The 26,478-nt window shown below is 49.4% G+C and overlaps 1 protein-coding gene across 1 annotated transcript in view; it reads right to left on the reverse strand.

Moving 5' to 3' along the window:
- The window catches only part of LOC140396185 (ADP-ribosylation factor-like protein 8B-A), a 133,268-nt gene that overhangs the window by 23,188 nt on the left and 83,602 nt on the right, over positions 1–26,478 (reverse strand). The window lies entirely within an intron of this gene.

Raw genomic sequence — 26,478 nt, forward strand, 5'->3', positions numbered from 1 at the left:
GCATCAAAGAATGGAAAATATCACTATTACCAATACAAGAAGAATTTATTTATAGTGAATTCAAGTAATAAAGAGAATCGCTTCACTATGGAATTTTCTAATCTTATTCTCACTCTGCTGCATCGGCATCAATAATGTCTCACTGGATTATTTAGGAGCTTGCCATTGACCTTGCACCAAATTCTAAGTAATCCAGACAGACTTTCATAATTAATCCCGAATACAAGTTGAAAGGGGTGACACAATATATACTTGAGTGCACTTTGAGTGGGCTGACTATGCTTGTAAAAAGAACAAAGGATGGAATAAGGATTGAATTCAGCAGAAATAAATTCTTCTTGTATTGGTAGTACTGATATTTTCCATTCCTTGATGCATTTTCTGGTACCTTTTGTGCCATTGCTGTGTTAGAAATGAGCAAGCAAGATTTGTATGAGGATATGAATTAGGTACAGCAGTAGGCCACTCTGCCCGTAAAGCCTGCTCCACCATTCAATAAAATTCTGCAATGATGGATCTACAAAGACTCATTAGCTTGCAAAATCAGACAAGCTAACATAAAACAAATTACATATCTCACTACCCCCTCACTAACCCCCAAAATAGGGTAAGGCAAACATCAAGGACTACCCATTTGTGGAAGCTAAACCATACTGTGGAGTTTGCGGGTGTCAGTTTGGTTCAATGGCAACATTTTTGCCTCCAAGTCAGAGGCGATGGTTTCAAGCAGAATTGAGCAATCTAATACAACCTCTTACAAATTTAAATTCATTCATGGGATGTGGGCGTCACTGGCTGGTCCACAATTTACTGGCCATCACTTGGTCAAGTGTCCTCCATGAATTCTACATCACCTTTAATGCAGCATCGCAAAAAGCTTCACAAATAAAGCAAAACAAATGCAGCAGTAGGAGAGTTACGAGAGAAGATCAAAATCACAATGAGAAAAATAGTGGATGGGTTCAAGAAACGGGTGTTAGAAAGTAGGGCCCTGATGATTGACATCTCTACCCTTGAAAGTAGTGTAGAGGGTGAGAGGAAGCTGACAGTTAGAGAACCAAATGGCAATGGAAATGGGCTGAAGCAGGCTCCACGGTGGTGAGGCAGAAACTTTAACATCGCTTCTGTAGGTCGGAAACACTGCATTAAAAAATTATCTTAAGCTTTAATATTCTTGCCCTTTAGAATTCAATTTTTTTTTTAAACGAGGCTATCAGTACTAGGTTCTTCCAAAACAAAGGCAAGCAATTAAACCTGAATTTAGCATGGCATTTTGGTGAGTTGCATTTGAAGCGGGAATATGTTTCAAGCATAATCACATTAAATGAGTGATTTAAAAAGGAATTGTTTCCTTTTTTAAACAAATAGTTTATCAACATCGGTGCTCCTGATCACAAACAACCACTGTGACCAGAAGAGTGAAGCCCTTCTGCTTACAAATAAGGATGCTGATGGTTCTGCATACATAATCTGGAAGGAAGTAAATCACCACACTGAACACAAATACACTTAATACAACAGTTACTTGCTAAGTATGTTTAATGCATGATAAGCAGTTCACATCATAGTCTGGATCTATCATACCCAGGAAGTTCCTATATATCCTGTTGTTATTAATTCATACATAGTACGCTTATCACCAAAATACAGGCTTCCTCGACACCACAGAACCAGAGCGCTACCGATGAGGCACAGCCAATGCTGATCATCATGTAACAGAATATGACAGGGAACAATAGAGGGGACCTGGGGGGGGAGGGGGCAGAGGTGAATGGGCATCAACAACGGCAGCGAAATCCGTCCGGAAGAAGCAAGTAACAACACCAACACCAGATCCATTCTCGTATTGCCCTCTCTGTATTGGACGTAACTATTGTAATTGGGTCTCCAGCACCCAATTTTATATATACTTCCCCAGTTTCCCCCACCTCCCCCTCCCGCAAACTTATTTGTCTACTTATTTGTTAAACGTAACATTGCTAACTATACAGAGTTGCTGTTTTTGAACTGGTGTACAATATCCGATGTAACAATGGGGGGGGACTTACCAGGGGTAAGCCATTGGGTACGGGCCTCTGGCACGGAGTCTGTCCCTGTTGCTCAGAAGGGAAGGGGGGAGAGGAGCAGAGCATTAGTAATTGGGGACTCGATAGTCAGGGGCACAAATAGGAGATTTTGTGGGAGCGTGAGAGACTCACGTTTGGTATGTTGCCTCCCAGGTGCAAGGGTACGTGATGTCTCGGATCGTGTTTTCCGGGTCCTTAGGGGGAGGGGGAGCAGCCCCAAGTCGTGGTCCACATTGGCACTAACGACATAGGTAGGAAAGGGGACAAGGATGTCAGGCAGGCTTTCAGGGAGCTAGGATGGAAGCTCAGAACTAGAACAAACAGAGTTGTTATCTCTGGGTTGTTGCCCGTGCCACGTGATAGTGAGATGAGGAATAGGGAGAGAGAGCAATTAAACACGTGGCTACAGGGATGGTGCAGGCGGGAGGGATTCAGATTTCTGGATAACTGGGGATCTTTCTGGGGAAGGTGGAACCTCTACAGACAGTATGGTCTACATCTGAACCTGAGGGGCACAAATATCCTGGGGGGGAGATTTGTTAGTGCTCTTTGGGGGGGTTTAAACTAATGCAGCAGGGGCATGGGAACCTGGATTGTAGTTTTAGGGTACGGGAGAATGAGAGTATAGAGGTCAGGAGCACAGATTTGACGTCGCAGGAGGGGGCCAGTGTTCAGGTAGGTGGTTTGAAGTGTGTCTACTTCAATGCCAGGAGTATACGAAATAAGGTAGGGGAACTGGCAGCATGGGTTGGTACCTGGGACTTCGATGTTGTGGCCATTTCAGAGACATGGATAGAGCAGGGACAGGAATGGATGTTGCAGGTTCCGGGGTTTAGGTGTTTTAGTAAGCTCAGAGAAGGAGGCAAAAGAGGGGGAGGTGTGGCGCTGCTAGTCAAGAGCAGTATTACGGTGGCGGAGAGGATGCTAGATCGAGAGGTCACACTGTTGGGAGTCTTCTATAGGCCTCCAAATAGTTCTAGGGATGTAGAGGAAAGGATGGCGAGGATGATCCTGGATAAGAGCGAAAGTAACAGGGTAGTTATTATGGGAGACTTTAACTTTCCAAATATTGACTGGAAAAGATACAGTTCGAGTACATTAGATGGGTTGTTTTTTGTACAGTGTGTGCAGGAGGGTTTCCTGACACAATATGTTGACAGGCCAACAAGAGGCGAGGCCACGTTGGATTTGGTTTTGGGTAATGAACCAGGCCAGGTGTTGGATTTGGAGGTAGGAGAGCACTTTGGGGACAGTGACCACAATTCGGTGACGTTTACATTAATGATGGAAAGGGATAAGTATACACCGCAGGGCAAGAGTTATAGCTGGGGGAAGGGCAATTATGATGCCATTAGACGTGACTTGGGGGGGGATAAGGTGGAGAAGTAGGCTGCAAGTGTTGGGCACACTGGATAAGTGGAGATTGTTCAAGGATCAGCTACTGCGTGTTCTTGATAAGTATGTACCGGTCAGGCAGGGAGGAAGGCGTCGAGCGAGGGAACCGTGGTTTACCAAAGAAGTGGAATCTCCTTGTTAAGAGGAAGAAGGAGGCCTATGTGAAGATGAGGTGTGAAGTTTCAGTTGGGGCGATGGATAGTTACAAGGTAGCGAGGAAGGATCTAAAGAGAGAGCTAAGATGAGCAAGGAGGGGACATGAGAAGTATTTGGCAGGTAGGATCAAGGAAAACCCAAAAGCTTTCTATAGGTATGTCAGGAATAAGCGAATGACTAGGGAAAGAGTAGGACCAGTCAAGGACAGGGATGGGAAGTTGTGTGTGGAGTCTGAAGAGATAGGCGAGATACTAAATGAATATTTTTCGTCAGTATTCACTCAGGAAAAAGATAATGTTGTGGAGGAGAATGCTGAGCCCCAGGCTAATAGAATAGATGGCATTGAGGTACGTAGGGAAGAGGTGTTGGCAATTCTGGACAGGCTGAAAATAGATAAGTCCCCGGGACCTGATGGGATTTATCCTAGGATTCTCTGGGAGGCCAGGGAAGAGATTGCTGGACCTTTGGCTTTGATTTTTATGTCATCATTGGCTACAGGAATAGTGCAAGAGGACTGGAGGACAGCAAATGTGGTCCCTTTGTTCAAAAAGGGGAGCAGAGACAACCCCGGCAACTATAGACCGGTGAGCCTCACGTCTGTTGTGGGTAAAGTCTTGGAGGGGATTATAAGACACAAGATTTATAATCATCTAGATAGGAATAATATGATCAGGGATAGTCAGCATGGCTTTGTGAAGGGTAGGTCATACCTCACAAACCTTATCGAGTTCTTTGAGAAGGTGACTGAACAGGTAGATGAGGGTAGAGCAGTTGATGTGGTGTATATGGATTTCTGCAAAGCGTTTGATAAGGTTCCCCACGGTAGGTTATTGCAGAAAATACGGAGGCTGGGGATTGAGGGTGAATTAGAGATGTGGATCAGAAATTGGCTAGCTGAAAGAAGACAGAGGGTGGTGGTTGATGGGAAATGTTCAGAATGGAGTTCAGTTACAAGTGGAGTACCACAAGGATCTGTTCTGGGGCCGTTGCTGTTTGTCATTTTTATCAATGACCTAGAGGAAGGCGCAGAAGGGTGGGTGAGTAAATTTGCAGACGATACTAAAGTCGGTGGTGTTGTCGATAGTGTGGAAGGATGTAGCAGGTTACAGAGGGATATAGATAAGCTGCAGAGCTGGGCTGAGAGGTGGCAAATGGAGTTTAATGTAGAGAAGTGTGAGGTGATTCACTTTGGAAGGAATAACAGGAATGCGGAATATTTGGCTAATGGAAAAGTTCTTGAAAGTGTGGATGAGCAGAGGGATCTAGGTGTCCATGTACATAGATCCCTGAAAGTTGCCACCCAGGTTGATAGGGTTGTGAAGAAGGCCTATGGAGTGTTGGCCTTTATTGGTAGAGGGATTGAGTTCCAGAGTCAGGAGGTCATGTTGCAGCTGCACAGAACTCTGGTACGGCCGCATTTGGAGTATTGCGTACAGTTCTGGTCACCGCATTATAGGAAGGACGTGGAGGCTTTGGAGCGGGTGCAGAGGAGATTTACCAGGATGTTGCCTGGTATGGAGGGAAAATCTTATGAGGAAAGGCTGATGGACTTGAGGTTGTTTTCATTGGAGAGAAGAAGGTTAAGAGGAGACTTAATAGAGGCATACAAAATGATCAGGGGGTTGGATAGGGTGGACAGTGAGAGCCTTCTCCCGCGGATGGAAATGGCTGGCACGAGGGGACATAGCTTTAAACTGAGGGGTAATAGATATAGGACAGAGGTCAGAGGTAGGTTCTTTATGCAAAGAGTAGTGAGGCCGTGGAATGCCCTACCTGCTACAGTAGTGAACTCGCCAACATTGAGGGCATTTAAAAGTTTATTGGATAAACATATGGATGATAATGGCATAGTGTAGGTTAGATGGCTTTTGTTTCGGTGCAACATTGTGGGCTGAAGGGCCTGTACTGCGCTGTATTGTTCTATGTTCTATGTTCTATCCCACCAGTTTGTTTTTTATATTTCATTCTGTGTACATAACTGTAAATATACTATGGTCAAAAACCCAACAAAAAAACATTAAGTAACAGAATCGTTCTTCTCTGCTCTCTTTCCAGCCTATTTGTGATCACTTTAGCATGGTTATTGCAGTCGATATGACTGAAAAATAGGAAAGCACCGAATGAAGGTATCCTCTGCTTCTGAGGGCAGAGACTGTAACTTCACAGGGTCTGCATGCAGAGGAAGGATGCTACCCGAGCACCAACTCAACATTTAAGAATGAGGAAGGCTGACTGAAAGTCTAGCAGTGCCAATCGAGACATTCACTAACCGGGTGTGCACAATGCTAAATGTCTGCTGGATAAACGTGCTGGGTATGTGGAATGCATGGTAGCTTCTCAGTTACCTGCAGTGAAGCCCCAAATGATTTATGTCTTAAGTTCAGTCACAATGTACACTTGAATGTTCTGTCGGGGGCTATTGAAGCTATGGGTTATATATAAATTCAAGTGCTTTCCTGGATTAACAAATTACAGAAACCTCCTTTGGACTGAATAAACACACAGAATGCTCAGATTAATGAAATGAAATTAATAGACCCCTTATGCAAGTATTCACTCATTTCAGAGTAGGTTGTTGCCTGGTCCATGAAGATCATTGGACATTTATTTGTCCTTTCCTGCCACATGCAGCTTATCTTTATACTGCTCTTTGGCTTTGACATTTCTCCTTAAATTTACATATTTCTCCACATTTGAGCTCCCCCCCCATCCTCCTTAGTTCAAAGCCCTAGCTATATATTTGCCAGGATACTGGTCACAGACCGATTAAAGGGGAGTTTGTGCCAGAAGATCAGTTCCCTCTTTTTCTGGTACTGGTGTCAGTTCTGCATGAATCCAAATTCATGTTATCTTATACTACTTTGAAGTACACATTTAACTCTGATCTGTTTGACCCAACGTTAGCTGGTGAGTGGCTCAGGTGGTAGTCTTGAAATTACTCCTGTTGAGGCTCCACTTTGTAATTCTGACTCTAAACTCCCTCGTCAGGATCTCATTCCATTGATGGTGCTGGTTTTTACATAGACTATGACAACTGGGCTGCCCCCCTCCCATTCTGTTTCAAGGAGATGTATTTACATTCTGTTGCAAGGAGATGTATTTACATTCTGTTGCAAGGAGATGTATTTACATTCTGTTGCAAGGAGATGTATTTACATTCTGTTGCAAGGAGATGTATTTACATTCTGTTGCAAGGAGATGGCACCAGGTGGGTAATAACATTTTCAAAATCCCAGCCAAAGCAGCAGAGAAAAGTCTATTTACAAAAATCAAAGACTGGGGTGAAAAACTCTAGAAAGGTCACCCCTGCAGATAATGCAGAGTTTAACTGGAGGAGCAGATTGGGAGCCGCAGAATCTGTGTGGATTTGCTTCTTGAGTCACAGATTCTGTCTGTGCCACGCTTGCTGCTCCAGATCCTCCGATCACAGGTTCCCTCCATCCGGCTCTTGCTGGTCCTCCAGAGACAGGACCTGTGATTGGAGGAGGCTTTGGTTGGAGGTTCCGGAGCAGTGCGCAAGTTAGTGCACTTTTTCAATCCAGCCCAAATACATCTTGCAATTACATCCATGACATTTTAAGGAAGTTCCCTAGCTTGGATGGTAACTAAAATAAAAAGATATTATTCCAAAAAATGTCTTCACACTCGAACAATCAAATCCTGTGTCACAAACACGGTAGCACAGTGGTTAGCACAGTTCAATTCCCAGCTTGGGTCACTGTCTGTGTCTCCCCATGTCTGCGTGGGTTTCCTCCGGGTGCTCCTGTTTCCTCCCACAGTCCAAACATGTGCAGGTTAGGTGGATTGGCCATGCTAAATTGCCCTTCGTGTCCAATAAGGTTAAGTGGGGTTATTGGGTTACGGGGTGGAGGTGTGGGGCTTAAGTGGGGTGCTCTTTCCAAGGGCCGGTGCAGAATCGATGGGCAGAATGGCCTCCTTCTGCACTGTAAATTCTATGAAATGTAAAACCCAGGGATAAGAGTGGCCGAAGGCTAAAAGGTCGGAATATTTTGGTGGCAAGGAATCATGTACACATTGTAGTGCCAAAGCGGGAATGTCACTGTAGCATGAGAGGCTGGAAAATTGTAGCACTTCTCATCAACGATGGTGAAATATAAATGCTTATAGGACAGGTCAATTCAGAGGAATTGTAAAAGTACAGTGAGATGAATGGAGCTGGCACATTTTTGGACTCTACATCGAATAGCCACCTGATCTGGCCGGTATGCCAGGTAACTTTCCAGTTACCTCATTATAAAGGAATGGAATCCAAACCCAACTGAATTATCGGTGATAACCGAGAATGAGGGAGGAGGAGGGGCGGGGGAGCGGGGGATGCTGTGAAGGAGTCTCCTGTGGTTGCCATGTGTTAACCGCAATGAGAGCACCACATCACGCCTCCTGGTGAATGACGTGTCTGGCCCAATAAGGAAAGCCAGGTTAGCGATGTTGGGAGTAGGTACGAAGCAGAGGTGGGAACAGCTCCCCTCTGCCCCGCTCATCTTCCCTACAAAAGGGCACTCCCCTCTCCCCACCCAACCCCCAACTACATCCCCCCCCCCCCCGGACCCAACTCCTGGCTCCCCCCACTCTCAACCCCACGCAACCCCAGTAAGATGTTCCAATAGACACCCTTGTCATGGGACGTCACAAATCTTAAGAATTACCAGAAAGTCAGTCAATTCAATCTCACCGACAGAGTATCCGTGTTGATGAAATGGGTTGGATATATTGAAGATAAGAAGGAGCTTCATGGAGTGATACAGCTCAAAAGGACACCACTTACCCAATAAACGTGTTCTAGCTCTTTAAAAGATCCAACGAGTTAGTCTAATGCACATACCTCTTCCCTTTAGCCCTGCAGTTTTTACCGTTTGAGGGCACGATTTAGCGAACCTCAGACTAAGTTCACTGTCAGACGCGATTAGCGGGGTGTTTCCTGGTGGCTGCAGTGCCTATAATCACCCAGCTATTCAGCGGCACTCTGCTGTTTTTTTTGGTCGCACTTGGAAAAGATTTCCTGCTCGTGAGCTGATCACACAGCAAGAAAGGCTGTCTGCAGATCGGGATGCCATTTTGACCGCTGCCCCAATCTTCCCCCCTGCCCCTTTCAGGTTCCCCCCCCCACTTGCTTTATTGCCCCCCCTTCGCCCCCAACCTTGGGGAGACACTTGGGAAACCCCCCCCCCCTCCAAATGGGAAGGCCCCCTTCCCAGGGCCTGACCCCGGCAGTTCCAACCTGGGCACACTGGCAGTGCCAACCTAGCGCTGACAGCCTGGCACTCTGGCAGTGCCCCTTGCACCTGGTACCACCCTGGCTTGACCCAATCACTCAGAGGTCTCTAATGGCCCCATGTGCTGTTACGACCAGTTCATGTTTGAGTGAACCAGTACTAAAAGGCACCCTGGCGAGTTCTCGCGGGTGCAGACGTTATGTCCCAGGTGAATCTGGTGTCCGGGTATTTAAATGAGATCCAGATTGCATCAAGTAAAGCGACTCCGCTGACTCGCAACCAGCCCGGCACCGGCATGGAGCCCAATTTGGGGTTCCCATACGATTCACCGGTGCCAGGCGCAACGGGGTAGCTGAATGACACCCTGAATATTTGTCAAACGTCCTTTTGAAAGTAACTGTTCTGCTTCCACATTTCCAGATCATAATTTGCTGTCTAGTTTGTTTTTCTTCAGGCAGTCCCTCATTGTTTTTTCTAATGATCTGAAATCTGTGCCTTCTGGTGACAGACCCTTCTGCCACTGAAAACATTTTCTCCTTATTTAGTCTTATCAATCTTTAACACTTCTGTGTAGATATTAAAGAATGTAAATGCACACTACAGCTAGGAAGCTGCTGAAGGTACACAAACATGGGACAAGTTTGGGGCGGCATGTGGCGCAGTGGTTAGCACTGGGACTGCAGTACTGAGGACCTGGGTTCGAATCCCGGCCCTGGGTCACTGTCTGTGTGGAGTTTGCACATTCTCCCCGTGTCTTCATGGGTTTCACCCCACAACCCAAAGATGTACAGGTTAGGTGGATTGGCCACACTAAATTGGCCCTTAATTGAAAAAAAAAAAATTGGGTACTCTAAATTTGTTTAAAAAAACATGGGACAAGTTCCTATTCGAAGAGCCACTGACGCTGTAATAAACTTATATATTCATTCAATCAAAGGGCAAGCTACTGAACAGTGAACCTATCCCAGTTGTGACCGACTCCATGCATACCAGTTGTGCTTATTATTTCTTCTGCATATTCCATTTCACAAATTCCATATTCTGTAGCTTCCCATTCAATACCACTGTCAGATTCATTCATTCATAAATAATGTAAAATTGCATCAGCCACACTAGTACCTTCAGAGATTTTGGGCGAGATTTACCCACCTGTTGTGCCCGACTTGGTGACGTGCCGAGCCATTGAATCACTCGCGAGGCACCTCGCGACACGCACGATGCTTGAAACATCTTGCACGATTAAACAAAATCTTGTGAGACATCGCGATCTGGATCTCGCCCTCGCTGGGCGTGATCCAGATTAGCATATTTAAATGAGCCATTACGCTTATTTAAACATGCCTGCACCGGATTCTCCAGCAACCGGGACCTAATGGCCGAGCCTGGGAGTCCTCAACAGGGCATCGATTAGTACTGGCCCAGGCCACGAACGTGGACCAGGCATAACGGGGGTGGGGGGGGGGGGGAGGTGGGGAAGAAGATGAGGGTCTTCCAGACCATTAGAGAACCCCGGGTGGTCGGGGACAGGCAGGGTGGTAGCCTGGCTCTCCTGTTGGCACTGCCAGCCTCCCACAGTCCAAAGATGTGCAGGTAAGGTAGATTGGTCATGATAAATTGCCCTTAGTGTCCAAAATTGCCCTTAGTCTTGGGTGGGGTTACTGGGTTATGGGGACAGGGTAGAGATGTTGACCTTGGGTAGGGTGCTCTTTCCAGGAGCCGGTGCATACTCGATGGGCTGAATGGCCTCCTTCTGCACTGTAAATTCTATGATAAAATTCTATGACATATACATTCATCCTCACTCCACCCGCTAGAATGACCTCCCGTACCATGGTATGATGGCTGGTGTGCAGATTTTGTCATCATCCACACTGCCAATAAGAACATATGAGTTGGATAAGAGCAAAACCAAGGTTCCTCCACCTTGGCACCTAGGGTCCATTTAGCTGCATGGCGTGCAGTCACACTTTCCTGTCCATGAGAATTACCCAGGCCTGTTGAATTTCCTAACCTAAGTGGTGTGACTGTCTCCTGAACCAAAGTGTCCACCAGATGACACTCACCCTGCCTGACGAACTGCAACTCTGGGCTGAAGTTGCAGAGTCTTCCAGAGTTCTCCACAAACTCCCACATGTTGCAGTTGCAGCACATCCCCAACACTGCCATCCATGTATAAGCTGTTTTTATTTATTTCATTAATTAGTCTACGTGTGGAATCTTCCACTTCCGCCAGCAGCGGAAATTGTGGCGAGCTTAATTTGGAGTGAATTTTAAAAATCTTTTTCCCGCCAGCAGAAATGTTTTTTTTGGAAATTTTATTCTCCCAACATTCAAGGCAGGTCGAGTTTCCTGACGAGCAATGTCAGGAACCCCACTTGCATTCAATAGCAACTCATGAACGTTCATTAAAAGGTCAACTCGCCAGAATCACGTTCCCCCTAAACATTAGGTGCCTGCCAGTGGCTAAAAAGAATGTTCCGTTTTATGACTATATATAAATGGTGCACACCTCGTGAGCTTCATTTCATTCATGATGTGGAGGTCAGCAGACGTCGCTTCGCCTTCCTTTCACACAGTCACTGAAGTATATCCGAAGGTGCCTGTAGCACAAGCTGCACTTAGGCTGGGTGGGGGAGGCAAATCCTGAGGGGCAGGGTGAGACATAGGCAGGTCTGGGAGAAGGAGGGAGGTGGAGGGGGTTTGGGGTGTCAAGGAACAGAGGAGAAAGTGAAAGATTGCCTGGGGCTAAAATTTAAAAGACCACCCAGGAAATGTTGTACATATGTCCGAGGAGCATTTTTAATCCTGTTCTGCGGAAGAGGCCACTCTGTCAGAGGCATGTGAAAGAGACTGCCCTGGGGAGTGAGACCACGCTATCAAGACTGTTCTGGCACTATATAGGCCATATTAGAGGGTTCTACATGGCATAGTGGGCGAGATTCTCCACTCCCGCGCCGGTTGGGAGAATCGCCTGGGCCGCCAAAATTTCCCGGGACGCCGGTCCCACGCCCCCCCGCGATTCTCCCAAGTGGCGGGAACGGCCACGTCAAGTTCCGCGGGCCGCAGGCCGGAGAATCACCGGAGACACCCAAAATGGCGATTCTCTGGCACCCCCGCTATTCTCAGGCCTGGATGGGCCGAGCGGCCAGGCCAAAACGGCGGGTTCGCCCCGGCGCCGTCCACACCTGGTCGCTGCCATCGGGAACAGCGCGGGAATGCTGGGGGGGGGGGCGGCCTGCAAGGAGGAGGGGGGGGGGGGGAGGGGACCCTGCACCGGGGGGTACCTCAAATGTGGGATGGCCCACGATCGGTGCCCACTGATCGTCGGGCCATCCTCTCTGAAGTAGGACCTCCTTCCTTCCGCGGCCCCGCAAGATCCGTCCGCCATCTTCTTGCGGGGCGGACTCGGAGTGGACGGCAGCCACGCATGCGTGGGTGATGCCAGTTATGCGGCACCGTCCGCGTCATGTATGCGGCGCCGCCTTTACGCGGCGACAAGGCCTGGCGCATGTAGATGACACGGCCCCGATCCTAGCCCATTATCGGGCCCTGAATCGGTCGGGATAGGGGCCGTTTCGCGCCGTCGTGAACCTCAACGACGTTCACGACGGCGTGGGCACTTCTGCGCGGGAGTGGAGAATCCCGCCCCATGTGTTAGCCCTGGTCTTGCATGGGGGCAAGGCCTCCCTGGGTAATTACAGAATGGTGTGTAGGGCGTGGTCAGTCAACTAAGGCCTTTGGACCTGGGGGTTGTAGTCATAGTATTGCGAAGCAGAAGGCACAGTTACTTTCAGGGGAGGCATTTGGATTCGGTCAGTCGGTGACTGAAAACTCACAGGGTGTTCTGGATGGATTCATGGGACAGTCAATAAAAGCAAAGGTGCATGAGGCCTTGATAAGGAGGGGGGTCAGATCGACAATGGGCACGGAGGCATCAACATTGAAGGGGAAATATCAATGTGGACAATAATGAGGGGAGTCTAGATAGCAACAGGAAGGATGGGAATTTTGAGCCAGTGACTAATAATAATAATCTTTTTGGTCACAAGTAGTCTTACTTTAAAACTGTAATGAAGTTACTGTGAAAAGCCCCCTAATCGCCACATTTCTGTTTGGGTACACGGAGGGAGAATTTAGAATGTCCAAATTACCGAACAAGCATGGGCGTCATTCTCCGACCCCCCGCCGGGTCGGAGAATGGCCGTAGGCCGCCGTGAATCCCGCCCCCGCCGAAGTCTCCGGTACCGGAGATTGGGCGGGGGCAGGAATTGGGACGCGCCGGTTGGCGGGACCCCCCGCTGGATTCTCCGGCCCGGATGGGCCGAAGTCCCGCCCAGAAATTGCCTGTCCCGCCGGCGTAAATCAAACCTGGTATTTACCGGCGGGACCAGGCGGCGTGGGCGGGCTCCGGGGCGGGGGGGGCGCGGGGCGATCTGACCCCGGGGGTGCCCCCACGGTGGCCTGGCCCACGATCGGGGCCCACCGATTCGTGGCCGGGCCTGTGCCGTGGGGGCACTCTTTCCCTTCCGCCTCCGCTACGGCCTCCACCATGGCGGAGGCGGAAGAGACTCTCCCCACTGCGCATGCACGGGAAACTGACAGCGGCCGCTGACGCTCCCGCGCATGCGCCGGGAAACTGTCAGCGGCCGCTGACGCTCCCGCGCCAGCTGGCGGGGCAACAAACGCCATTTCCACCAGCTGGCGGGGCGGAAATCCCTCCGGCGTCGGCCTAGCCCCTCAATGTTGGGGCTAGGCCGCCAAAGATGCGGAGCATTCCGCACCTTTGGGCCGGCGCGATGCCCGTCTGATTGGCGCCGTGTTTGGCGCCAGTCGGCGGACATCGCGCCGTTGGGGGAGAATTTCGCCCCATGTCTTTCAGGACTTGTGGGAGAAAACCGGATGAAACCCACGCAGACACAGAGAGAACGTGCAGACTCCGCACAGAGAGTCACCCAAGCCGGGAATCGAACCTGGGACCCTGGCGCTGTGAAGCAACAATGCTGACCACTGTGCTGCGGTGCCACCCTAGATTTGTTCCTATGTACTCTAAGCATGATGCCATGACCAGTACATTAGGAATATGGCGGTTTGTAGTGCGCATGAAGCTACTGTCCAGCAACTGTGGCCCTTGATTGCTTGATCTTTTTTCCCTTTTTACATTCATTCATAGGAAAGGATTTCGCTCTTTGAACGTCAATGTTAATTTGTGGTTACAGAAAGCAGATCCTGCATGTTTGTACTCGGTACCCAGGGAGCTCTCATGACTCTGACATCTTGAGGCATGCTCAGGCGCTATGAATATTTGAAGAGTTAATGCTTACGGGGTTGTTCTCGGGGACAAAGGATAACCCCCAGATGACCTGGCTAATGACCTGGCTATGCCATCGATATAATGCAACTGAAGAGAGATAGAAGTGGCACATTCCACCACAAGGTCTACAGAGCAAATGATTAGCCTCCTGAAGAAGTATTTCCAGTGTTGGAGCGGTCAGGCAGGGCTCGCCAATACTCACTACAGAGAGTGTCCTGCATCATCAATTGTTACTGCATCCTGCACAACCTTACGCTGCAACGGGAGATTTTGAAGCCTGAGGCAAAATTGAGGAGCGAGACATCTCCTCAGACAAGGATGACGTTGAAGGGATGGCTCTGAGGAGGGCAAGGAATTAGATGAACCGACTGAAGATGCCATTGCACTGGCACAACACAGCAGATGTGCCAGTGACAACCTGATAGCTACAAGGTTCCAGAACAAGTATGGTGATGACAAATTCTCACAATTGTGTCTTCCTTCAGCCTTTACTACACCCACCACCATCATCCTGAGCTAGAAAATCTCAAAGGTTCAAACATTTCACAATGAGTACTGAAATATCACGACTCGCCGATTGGTCTAAGGATGCAGCATCTCTTACCCTGGCAGAGTGCAGCTGCTCATTCATCCATTTCCTACACTGCAGGGCGCTCCTTTTCTGGACTCCATGGGTGCTAACCTCCCAGCAACCTACTTCCAGGCCAGCATGGTCAAGTGCCCTGCTCTCATTCTCAGAAAGAGGTCCTCCCTCCTTTTCTGGACAGTCTGGGGGAGAATCCCCAGGGAAGATACTCCGAACCATGGCACAGAGGATGTCTTACTTTTGAGTGTCATAGATTTTGTCTTTTCCTGAGCTTCTGGCCTGCAGTGACTGAATACCTGTTTGGATGCCATTTAGAATGGAAACCAGGACATTCAACCCCATGAGGTAACGGAGGGGAGGGGGGAGCAGACTCTGCCTGATTCGCAGACCTCCTCATTGACGTAAAATTAATTTGCTTCAAAGCAGAAAATAGCTCGTGTTCAGCACCCCATCCCTGCTGCCACCATCAGTCAGGTGGGAATATTAAATATTACTGACTTTTTTGCTTGCCACCAGCCTAAGTCTCCAGAAAGGAAAATTCCAACCCATGTATTTAATTATCTTGGCTTCTGGTCTGTAGTCTTTCAATTAATTACCCCATTTAGCTTAGGTTATAGGTCAATATTTACACAACAGGAACCAGCAAAAAGTATTGGATGTAGAAAGCAGCACCTTCATTCTCCCTCTGCAACAAATTCTGACAAACTTTCACATTCGGCTCTGTGACCAGTCTGTGGGGACACACTACCAGTAGCACAGTATCAACCCTTAGCGGAGGGCTTCTTCTTTTGCGTGTCATACATATCCAGCATAGCCACAACATATTAAGTTAGCAGCATTGGATTAGTGAGATTGCTGCTTTCCGTTAAGACCATTTGACCTGCAAACAGAAAAGCTGGGATAATGTAAAGTTCAGCAGCATACATTCAGTGATGCTGAAGTGGCTGTCATTCATCCCAGCGTGCGTCAGTAAATGAGCATAATGCAGCTGGGTTGTGATGTTGTGAATGCCTTTTGCAAAGTTGGTGCGACAACATGAAGCATGGAAATTGTAGTCTGAAGGCGCAGCCAGCTCTTGAATTGGTATTTATTCTTTTGTGGGGTGTCAGCATCACTGGCAAGGCTGCATTTATTGCCCATCCCTAATTCCCCTCCAGAAGGTGGTGTTGAGCCACCATTTTAAATTGCTTCAATCTATGTGATGGAGGTACATCCAGGGTAATTTCTCTTGCATCATCTGTGCTCTATAAGCTGCTTCTCAAAAATGAAGCCATAGACATAGAAATTAAAAATTCTACCCAACATATAAGTTTTGCCCCTCCCAATTAATGGCCACTTAAAGGTCTTATCTGGTATTTTAGCAGCAGCAGGGGTGGCCCAGGCACCTGATGGCTTTATTCTGTGGTGGAGGGTGTATTCGATGTGGGTACCCTGTACCCAATGGTGCCCGCTGCTCAGCTGGAAGTTCTCGGACTTTGACTCAGCAATGTTGAAGAATGGCGATATAGTTACAAGTCAAAATGATGTGCAACTTGGAGGGTGGTGGTGTTCCCATTCCTGCTGCCCTTTTTCTAGGCAAGAGAGCTCATGAGTTTGGCGGTGCTCTCGAAGGAGACTTGCTGTAATGCATCTTGTAAATGGTGCGCACCGCAGCCAGCGTATACGAGTGATGGAGGCAGTGCATGTCTAAGTAGGTGGAAGGTATGGCCATTCAAGCAGCTGCTTTGTTTGGAAGATGTCGAGCCTTTGGAGTGTTATTGGAACTGCACTCATCCAGGCAAGGGGAGCGTGTTTCCTCAAACTCCTGTAGCTGGTGGATGGGCTTTGGGGAGACAGAAGCTGAGCTACTTATCGCAGAATTCTCCATTTCTGACCTATTCATCCTTTCCAATACTATCCTTCGTCTTTTTCATTCAGCTAGCTTCTCCCGAGTTCTTTATTCTCTTTCCCACCACTGTCTCCTACAGCAATCCGGCTAACAGGTGGGTGGCCACAGGACAAGAGGCCAAAGCTGCTGAACTGACTATTTACATTTATTCATTCACCTCCCTCCACTTTTAATATTACCGATTGTTGTGCCGCTTGCAAGAGTCACAAATACCTGGCTCTGTGTAAATTAGGCACAAAGAGAGACGTGGGCCATCAATATTCCTGTGTTGCGAGATTAAAGAAAGGAAATCGACACGACTACTAAAATACCAACTCAATTCCATCAATCAGTCCTGCAGGCCCAATAACTGAGTGTAAAGTTCAAAAAGTGGCCTAAGTACAGCCATGATCTGATTGAATGGCGGGTCAGGCTCGAAGGGCTGAATTGTCTACTTTTGCTGCTAATTCCTATGTCCCTATGATGGCTTCAGCTTTGAGACTACTAGTGGAGGAATTCCATTCTAGTCACCAGGGGCGAAATTCTCCGGAAACGGCGCGATGTCCGCCGACTGGCGCCCAAAACGGCGCAAGTCAGACCGGCATCGCGCCACCCCAAAGGTGCGGAATGCTCCGCATCTTTGGGGGCCGAGCCCCAACGTTGAGGGGCTAGGTCGGCGCCGGACGAATTTCCGCCCCGCCAGCTGGCGGAAAAGGCCTTTGGTGCCCCGCGAGCTGGCGCAGAAATGACATCTCCTGGGGCGCATGCGCGGGAGCGTCAGCAGCCGCTGACGGCATTCCCGCGCATGTGCAGTGGAGGGAGTCTCTTCTGCCTCCGACATGGTGGAGACCGTGGCGGAGGCGGAAGGGAAAGAGTGCCCCCACGGCACAGGCCCGCCCGCGGATCGGTGGGCCCCAATCACGGACCAGGCCACCATGGGGGCACCCCCCGGGCCAGATCGCCCCGCGCCCCCCCCAGGACCCCGGAGCCCGCCGGTAAGGTAGGTGGTTTAATTTACGCCGGCGGGACAGGCATTTTAGCGGCGGGACTTCGGCCCATCCGGGCCGGAGAATCGAGCATGGGGGGGCCCGCCAACCGGTGCTGGAGACTTCTGCAACCGGCAGGGGCAGGATTCACGCCAGCCCCCGGCGATTCTCCGACCCGGTCGGAGAATTTCGCCCCTTATGTCTGTTGGAGGCTGGTTTAGCTCACTTGGCTAGACCGCTGGTTCATGATGCAGAGCGAGGTCAACAGCGTAGGTTCAATTCCCGTACTGGCTAAGGTTATTCAAGAAGGCTTCGCCTTCTCAACCTTGCCCCTCGCCTGAGGTGTGGTGATCCTCATATTAAACCTCTCCCCCTCAGAAGGGGAAAGCAGCCTATGGTAATCTGGGGCTACGGTGATTTTACCTCACCATATGGTTTAATTCACTGTTGTTGAAGATAAATCACTCACCAGCCACAGGAGTGGCTGCCTGTGGTGATACTGCTTTAGCAACATCCACTAATGTTGGTGAAAACCATCTTCTGTTCAATAGACAAGTGTACTTCATTTGTATGTATATTTATTTAACAAACATCTATAGTTCAATATCAAACTTTGCAGTTTTTCTCTTCATCCAAATTTTGGATTTCTGATATCGATCTGTCAAGTGCTAACGGTAGCACACTGGTTAGCACTGCTGCTTCACAGCACTAGGGAATCGAGTTCGATTCGCGGCTTGGGTCATTGTCTGTGCGGTGTCTGCATGTTCTCCCTGTGTCTGCGTGGGTTTCCTCCCGCAAGCCCCGAAAGACGTGCTGTTGGCTAAATTGGACATTCTGAATTCTCCCTCCGTGTACCTGAACAGGTGCCGGAATGTGGCAACTAGGGGATTTTCACAGTAACTTCATTGCAGTGTTAATGTAAGCCTACTTGTGGCACTAATAAAGATTATTATTATATGTAAAAAAAAATACAATGGAGATATTTTACACCATATACATTTACCATAGCGCCAGCAGGTAAAATTCAGGTGATACAAATTAGCCAGCACACTGCCCATGTGCAGTCAAGAGATTCCTGGTGCTGCTGGGGTCTGGATTAGAGTTAAAAGCCTGACAAGTGGGAGCAGCTTTTAAATGCTCCATATACAATTCAGCCAAGAAGATGACTGCACAAAGACCAGCCCCCAAATTCCGTGAGTCAGAGATCGACTGAATGCTGGATGTCATTGAGGACAGGAGGGACAAACTCTTCCCCAGGGTGAGGCAGAGACTCAAGCCTGCCTTTCTCAACAGCAGAGATCAGGTGGCAGAGATGGTCAGTGTACCATCACCAGGTGGACCTGCACGCAATGCCGTAAGAAGATAAAAGATCTCCTTAGGCAGCTTGTGAGTCACCATCTCGGTGCTCCTGGCATCACTCTCACTCCTCACATCACACCTCCAAACCCCTGGAGGCCAACAACATCCTACCTGCCTCCATCTCCCTTAGAACCCACCCTCCATCAAACCCAACACATGTATTGCCCTCTTTGTCCAGGAGCCTTTCACACACATGCCACCTGCTACAGACCCCCCAGAGAACCCGCCTGCCAGCATCTCACTGTCCTTTCTGTGTCCCCAAGGATAAGGTGGGAATTGGCAAGAGCACCAGAAGATGGGAGAGGGCATCTCAGATTTTCGGTTCAACACCCTGTCAAAAGAGGACCTGCATCTCGCTGGGAAGCCGAGGAGAAGGCAGTGGCTGCGATGGGAGTCACATGCGCCAAACTAGTGAAAGACCAAAGCAACGCTGATGCCCTATAGCCAATAAGTCACCCCTCTACCAGAAACTAGTTTTTCCCCCAAGGTCTCACCCCAATTCTTTTGTCTTGCATGATCACCAGCAGACGAGGCTGGCAGTCCGGGGTCGCTGCATTTCTGGAAAACATGATCCCATCACTAGTGCAGATGCAGAAGCACAGCCAGAATCTACAGGAGGTTGTGTCAGCAGCTTTCAAGCATCTGTAAGTCCAGCTGGAGGAACTCAGCGCCTTCAGGCGCAGGAGATGCTGTCGACAATACGTTACAGTTGCACATGGTCATTGCTGCGGCGCCCCAGAGCTTGGCCCATTTACAAAGGTCGTAGCTGTGGGCATCTAAAGCATTAGCCAGGTGCTGACTAACCATAGCCAGTCATGTCTCAGGCAGTGAGGAACATGATTGAGGGAGTGAGGGACATGGCTCGCTCCCTGAAGACCATGTCCCAGTGCGCCATGGCTGAGGGCATTGACACCACAGAATCATAGAATCTCTACAGTGCAGAAGGAGGCTATTCAGCCCATTGAGTCTGTACCGACCCTTGGAAGAGCACCCGAATTAAGCCCATGCCTCCACCCTATCCGCCTAACGCAATGATCCCACCTAACCTTTTGGACACTAAGGGGCAATTTAGCATGACCAATCCACCCAACTTGCACATCTTTGGGCTGTGGGAGGAAACCGGAGCACCCGGAGGAAACCCACGCAGGCACATGGAATGTGCAAACTCCACACATTCACCCGAGCCCAGAATTGAACCCAGATCGATGGAGCTTTGAGGCAACAGTGCTAACCACTGTGCCATCATGCCACCCATGGTTCAGACTAAGGCGGCCCTCCAGGACTGGCAACACCAGATGACAGTGGCACCCCCAGAGCTCACTCTGGCCTCAACTTCATCCCATGGACTAGTCCGGTGGCCAGCAAGCAGCTTGAGCATGCCTGGCGCCCTCGGCAAGACACCTTGGCCCTTCCATGAGACCATAAGACATAGAAACATAATTAGGCCATTCGCCTATCGAGTCTGCTCCACCATTTAATTATGGCTGATATGTTTCTCATGTCCATTTTCCTGCCTTGCCCCCAAAACTGCTGATCCCCTTATTAATCAAGAACTTAACTATCTTTGTCTGAAAGACACTCCGTGACTCAGCCTCCACAGCTTTCTGCGACAAAGACCAAATCCCCCCCACCTGACACTGGTGCATCTCATGGGCAATGGGCAGAACAGGGTGACACACCATCACTTGTGACACCTGAAAGTCGTCTAGGCCCATCCAGGCCCAGGTCCTCCAAAGGACAACCGCCAAGAGAATCACAGGGCAGCAGGCAAGATAAGCAGCAGGCCACCTCCACTTCTGATGTGCTGTCTGGGGTAACACCTAGAAGGAGCGGTAGAGCATGAAAGATTAGGAAGAGAAATAGCACTTAGGTTGGTATCAGTGTAGTAGATAGAAGCTAGTAAGGGAGAAGGGCACATCTATTGTAACTACACACAATTAATCACTTTTTTGCACCGCCAGTCCAATCTGCCTCTAATCTCTGTCTCATGGGTGTGAAGATGGACTGGGGCTAGGTGTTATGTGGTGTCTGGTGGGGTTTGGGGTAGGCAGTGAACCCATGACGCATGAACGTTCCACATGGTTACACACTCACCGAGTAGTGGCAGAGACTGGGGGCAGCAGTGTGAGCCCGCCTTGTATGAGAGCATCCCCAGTGAGTGAGACCAAACCGTTCTGCATCTCCCGCAGCCCCACCAAGAAATTTGGGTTCATGAGGATTTGCCAGCACACATGCAGTGATCACCTGGGCAGACAGTGGGATGTTATCTTGAAGACAGGAGTCAACTTTTGTCAATGAGGAGCAGCAAAGCAAATCTCACAGCGAGTAGTCATCTTACTCCGTCCCATGGACAAGGCCTGCTGATCCAGTCAACCCAGGACCAACACCCCGTGGTGATGTTGGTATGACCCTCGGAGGGAGGAGGGAAGGGGTTTGAAGTAAGGGGTCGGGGTGGGGGAACAGAAAAGAAACCAGGCCTCTTAGTTGGTAAATTAGGAGGTGATGAAATTGTCCTGGATGCAGCGTCCCTGAATCGCACAATAGGTGGTCTGCTCCGCCAGCTCAGGCTCCATGCCTGGGTCTATCTATACACCATCCTCATCCTCCTCGTCAGAGGAGGCCTGTTGTTCTTCCTCCTCCTTCAGCATGTCACCCTGCTACTGTCCGATGTTATGAAGGACGCGGCAGGCCACCATGATGCTCGAGACCCTGGGGGCTATGTTGGAGCACCCCGCCAGAACAGTCCAGGCATCGTAAGAGCATCTTGAGAACATCAATGCACCACTCAATGATGCTCCTGGTTGCTGTGTGAGCATTGATATAACAGTTCTCTGCCTCGGTCTGGGTGCCTCCGCATAGTGGTCAGTAGCCATGACCTCAGCGGGTGAGACTTGTTGCCCACTAGTCAACCCTTCACCCGAGGGAGCACCTCAATGGTGTCGGGAACTGACAGGTTCACCAGGATGTATGCATCGTGCACGCTGTCAGGATACTGGGCACAGATGTGCATGATATGTAGCTAGTGGTCACACACCAACTGCATATTCAGTGAGTGGAAGCTCTTCTTATTGACGCAAGGCGCCCCTTGTCGAATCAGTGCTCTGAGGGCAACATGTGTGCCATTAATCACCTCTGTACCTGGGCATGCCAGCGATGGCAGCAATTCCTGCTGCTCGGGCATCTTGTCAGGCCTGGTCCAGGCTGGAGGTGATGTAGTCCAATGTCCGGGCACATAGGGAATCCATTACAACAAGGATGCACCAGTGTGCAGACTTTTGCGAGATTCCACACAGTTCCCCGCTCGAGCCCTGGAATGAGTCAGAGGCATAAACGTTCAAGGCAACAGTCACCTTGAAAGCCACCAGGAGCGGGTGCCAAGTGCACAGTCTCCTTCGTGAGCCAGATTCGGTGACGGCCCACGCAGTTCGGCAACTCCTCGAAGGACAGACACAGACAGCATACACGTCGCCTTATACGGCACTCCTTTACACCTCCACCTCGGCCTGTTGGATGGCCAACGCTTCAGCCTCGCCAGCTGGACCCCTTTTTCTAAGGCAGGCTCCTCTTGTGCAGGGTCCTTCCTGGGTTGGCCCCGGCGCTCTTGCTACCGTGCACCTGGAACAGCAACGGCAGCCAGGTAGATAGCGAGCATAGCTGACTGTAGTCTGAAATCCATGACTCTGCGGATGAAGGGGGAAAAGAGACAGAGAAAGTTAGAAAGGTGAGGATTCCCCTGACCATTCAATGATACCAGATTACATGGTCACCATGAGATGTACTGCCGCATCCCCCTCAACATGTCCCCTGCCTCCCCCTTCATGATGACATAGTCCACACTGCACCCCTGTCCCCATCAAAGACTGGCACTAATCCTCATCACCCATCCCTGAGAACAGATTTACCGGTGGCTGCTGCAACTGGTGTTAGTTGATAGGTTCAGTGGCCCTTGTCCGATTTACCCCAGTGTGGTCTACAGTGGGTCTCCTCACTGGGTGTGCCTTGTGTTAACCCGTGTGGAGACGGTCATATTGTGCAGCCAGTCGCCTCCATGCTAAGATCCTGGCATGGGGGCAGGTCCAACAGATAGGGGTGAGCAAGGGTTTTGTGCGTTTGTGAGGACCTTAGCTGCAGTGTTATGTGACAGGGAGCTGATCAGGTTTCCTGGCCGGGAGCAGGATGGGTGGGATCAGGGGCTCAGTGGACAGGCAGGGCTCGGAGACATCTCGGGATCCTCAGGAGTGGGCTAGCGATAGTGTCACTGGTGAGGCTTTTACTCTGAGAGGGGCTGTGTGCCAGGGAGGGTGCCAATGGCCACGGCGCACATGTTCTTTGTTTGGGTTGAGCTCTTCTAATCCCCTGCTTCGGGGCTGCACCTCTGAGGAGTACACTGAGGAGTGGCAACACCTGGTGGGCCACCCATTGAGCATGGTCATGTCGAATCCCTTGCTGGACAATGAGGGTTTCCAATGGGGTGGGCTGGGTGGGTTCCCATATGACCAGAAGCTTTCAGAGCATATACAGGAGATGGTGAGCAGCCAGCAGTCTCAATAGCCAGGAGCCTGCAAGTTGCAGTTAGGGGCTGGTTTTAGCTGAATTAATGTAGCAATGGGGGTCTCAGCCAAGGCATCGAATCCCAAGGGGGGGGGGAACCCCCAAATCCACACATTTACCACCAAGCCTTTCCGGCCTATTCCCAGAGGTCCAGACATGTACCTCCAGCATGCCTCAACGGCCATGGAACCCGGGCCCCGCACATAAATACTTGCACCAATTCACGCCGTGTGACTCCCGCCTGGGAGGGGTGAAGCATCGCAGTTCCAGTCCATTAATCATACTTAAATCCATACAATTTGCAATTTTGCATTGGGCCGCCGGCGCAGGGTTTGTACCTTGCTGTTGTCACCAGCAGGGGAGTGGAGTATCGCAAAGCTGGGCGCCGATCCCGTTTTTACACCGATGCTCGATTCTCTGTCCGATCAGGCAGCGGAGAATCCACCCCAATGTCTATGGATTCATTTTCGAGAAGCAGCTTATACAGCACAAATGACGCGAGAGCCATTACCCTGACTTCAAGTTGGAGTTGACATTCTTGTGTCGCTTTCGGAGATGTATTGCATGCAAAGGGGATTCCGCTCCCTCAATGTCCAGCTAGTGTGTGATCATATGCAGCATATCAGACAGGTCACTGTCTTGTATCCGGGCAACGGTCATGATGCCTTCACCCTTATAAAATTATGGCAGCGATTCGCTTGAAATAATCTTTCCACTAATTAAATAACAATTTGTCTTACTGCCTGCACTGATATGATGGATAAACAAAATTTTCGAAGTGCAATGACTTGAGTGATTCTTTTTGACGTGTAAATCACATGTTTCGGCAAGACTATTAGAAACCCATTGTCCAGGCAATGGGTTTGGTTATTTGAGAGCAGTGCTGATGATTGTTTTAAACCTCTGTTAGGCGTAAAGAGCTGTCTATTGCTGTTGATGGAACTGTTGAGCTAATAATTGTCACTGAGCGTGACTGTTGACTCGAAAGCTAAAAGCAAAGCTGTGCGCCGATCCCGGGCAGGAAACCGGCTACCGAAGAAAGCAGCATCCTCGGGTTCAGGCAAGTGTGCAAACTATATATGCAGAGTGGCATGGCAAAGGGGGAAATGATTGGATTGGTAACGAAATAGAGTTATGAATGAAATTAAAGATGCAGAGACAGAATGTAACTGACCAGCCTGAAAAAGTCAATAAAGCTGGTTAAAATCTTACATTTGCCGTGGCATCGAAACAAGGACAGAGGGTAAAAGAGAAGGCAAAGAGTACAACACGTACCCCTCCATTCAGTATCCTTTACAGGTAATATATGATCTGTTTGGTGCTGTAAATTGCTGTCTAGAACTGTAAATGTGTTAAATACTGCTGTGTGACAATGAAAAAGAATTGCTACAACTTTTGGTTGTCAGATCGAATCACTTGCACCAAATGCATCATACAGCTTGCAGCAATGTGCTACACAATCTGCATTTGAGGCACCGGAAGCTGGCTCCTGGGTCACTAGGGTTATCCTTTGATTAAACGGCTCTCGTGAGTCCAGTGCGCAATGCATGCACGTATTAACAGTATGCATATAACAAAAGCCATCCTGGCGCACAACGTACAATAGGCCAGACCAGTCGGGTGTTTCAACAATCATAGCGAATCAAGGAATCTCAACGGTGCAGAAGGATGCCATTCGGCCATCGAGTCTGCACCAACCCTCCGAAAGAGCACCCCCACCTAGGCCAATTCCCTCGCACTATTCCCGTAAGCCCACATAACATTTGGCAATGTGGCATGGCCAATTCACCTAACCTGCACATATTTGGACTGTGAGGGGAAACTGGAGCACCCAGAGGAAACCCGCACAGACACGGGAGAACGTGCAAACTCCATACAGACAGTCGGAAGCAAACCCAGGTTCCTGGTGCTGTGCGGCATCAGTGCTAACCACTGTGTCACCATGTTTTTGCTTTAGGCACAATATGATACGAAGGGAAGGGTTGCAACCAGCCTCTTTCTGCTCAGGTAGCCCAGGATAGGCTTACCTGGCTGTGAAAGCAATCACAAATTCCCACTCATCAACAGTCCCTGCCTCACCTTCCCACTGTTACCGACCATTAGTGTTCATTTGGCCACAATGCCCTACTCTAAGACTCTTGCAACCTTCTGCATTCCCTTGCAAAAATAACAACATATCCTGACTGGCCACCTTCCATACCCTATTGACTGTCCGACGTACACAGTGCTGTGTACTGTGGTTGCAGCATTGCTGGTGGTAGGCTCCTGAATTTCATTGGGGGTCGCTGCAGGTGACCTTGCACAATGTCCTTGAACGCTGGCCCTAAAAGGCACAGCTTCGCACCTGCACCATCTTGGCTTGGCCAATAGCAGTATTGCCTGACTGACGGGCAACAGCAAGGTGGAGTGACAGTTGGGGGTGAAGATGGAAAAACATTTAATGCAAAAGCTCTGTGCCAAGTTGGTGCTGAACTCCTCGAAGCTCCTTGATATTGAGCGCAGGCTTTCTGGAAGTCCGGTCAATGCACCGAGCATTTGACCTGCCATAGCCATAAACCTTTTTCTATATGCCATCCCAAAATCCTCATCGGAGTCCTCTGCATTAGAATTCATGCATGCTCTCACCCTCGGGAAGTAGGTACCTTTGCAACCCTTGCTGCCTGACCCCGATTGCAGGTCAGCTCCGGTTTCTTCCCAAAAGACGTGCTGTTAGGGAATTTGGACATTCTGAATTCTCCCTCAGTGTATCACAGTAACTTCAATGCAGTGTTAATGTAAGCCAATACTTGTAACAATAAAGATTATTATTATTCATTCTCAGTGTATCACCACATGCAGATCACACTTCTCAGCTGTCCTGAGAGTAAATGAGTGTTTTGTTCTTGGTCAGCATCTCCCTGCTCTTCCTCCCTCACCACTGCCTATCCAGGTTGCAATTGTTGGTTATCAGATAGGAGAAAAACAAGG

The sequence above is a fragment of the Scyliorhinus torazame genome, chromosome 19 (assembly GCF_047496885.1).
Source record: "Scyliorhinus torazame isolate Kashiwa2021f chromosome 19, sScyTor2.1, whole genome shotgun sequence".
NCBI lineage: Eukaryota > Metazoa > Chordata > Chondrichthyes > Carcharhiniformes > Scyliorhinidae > Scyliorhinus > Scyliorhinus torazame.